The 1,342-nt window shown below is 30.9% G+C and overlaps 1 long non-coding RNA gene across 1 annotated transcript; it reads left to right on the top strand.

Annotated features, from left to right (window-relative positions):
* Positions 1–175: 175 nt before the first annotated feature.
* LOC111084619 lies at positions 176–1,258 on the top strand. Its single transcript, XR_002609654.1, has 3 exons — positions 176–267; positions 890–970; positions 1,133–1,258. It is a non-coding gene; the product is annotated as an uncharacterized LOC111084619 (long non-coding RNA).
* Positions 1,259–1,342: the final 84 nt, after the last annotated feature.

Raw genomic sequence — 1,342 nt, 5'->3', positions numbered from 1 at the left:
CCTTTCCTAACTTTGGTTATGTTTTACTGGATAGACTTTACTTCCTCCTTTCCTAACTTTGGTTATGTTTTACTGGATAGACTTTACTTTTTTTCTTTGCTAACATTTGTTATTTTTGTTTTTGGGTAGATATTAATGAATGTACCAGCAACCTGCCAGTAGATCCTAATGGACCCTGTGGAATTGGTGCTATTTGTATCAACATTGTGGGTGGCTGTGTTTGTGAATGTCCACCAGGCACTAGTGGAGATCCTTACAAAAATGGATGTAAGTTTTTGGACATTACTTAACAAAATATTTATCAACATTGTGCTGGTGTTTTACTATTTTACAGCATTTACTGTAATATCCAGAAACGTTGGTGTGGCCGAGATATAATACTGCACAACTGATTTATATGTGAAGTAATAATTGGAAATAATTCAAAGATAAGTATCAGTAGAATAAAACTAATAAATCTGTCTTCTTTTTGTAAAATGGTATTTACTTAAAAGTTAAGTTTTCAAATGTATTTGTATACACGTTTAATATATCATATCCAATGAAACCTGGTTCTATCAAAACGAAAAGTCGTTATACAAAAACGTTATTTAAACTTTCCTTTAAAAGATTGAATGCTTGTTTTCTATATACATATATGTGTGTAGGTATATATAAATATATATAGACACACATACACATGTATGTGAGCAGGTGTATATATATGTAGAGAGAGAGAAAGATACACACATATATTTTGTTTTAATTCATTTTTTTTAAGCAAGTTGTTTTATTGATATTTTTTTGTTTAGGTCGAGACTCACCAGCTTGTTTGTCTAACTCTGACTGTCCAAGTAATACCATAATGGAAATATTAAGCAAGTTGTTTTATTGATATTTTTTTGTTTAGGTCGAGACTCACCAGCTTGTTTGTCTAACTCTGACTGTCCAAGTAATACCATTTGTGATAAGAAAGGGGGAAATTGTATAGGTAATGTTTTCTCATTTTTATAGCTGTATACTCATTTTATTATTCATATTTATTATTAGGTTTTATTTTTATATATTTATTTATGGTTCTAAATTCTGTTATCTAATTTCATACTTTCATATATACTTGTTTGTGTTTGCTAATGTCTTTATTCTTTTTCAGATCCCTGTACCACGTCATGGTGTGGCCCTAATGCTTACTGTGTACCCGAGAATCATAGAGCCAAGTGTATTTGTCAACCTGGTTTTTCAGGTGACCCTGATGATCTGAACAAAGGATGTGTTTCTCGTGAGTTTTCTTGTTTATATCATTAAATGGTTTACTTGAGTGTGAAGTTTTATGGCAGGGAAGCCACACTAAATATTAGTTATT

The sequence above is a fragment of the Limulus polyphemus genome, unplaced genomic scaffold (assembly GCF_000517525.1).
Source record: "Limulus polyphemus unplaced genomic scaffold, Limulus_polyphemus-2.1.2 Scaffold83521, whole genome shotgun sequence".
NCBI lineage: Eukaryota > Metazoa > Arthropoda > Merostomata > Xiphosura > Limulidae > Limulus > Limulus polyphemus.
The sequence above is the reverse complement of the archived record's forward strand: the minus strand, read 5'-3'. Positions and strand labels throughout refer to the sequence as shown.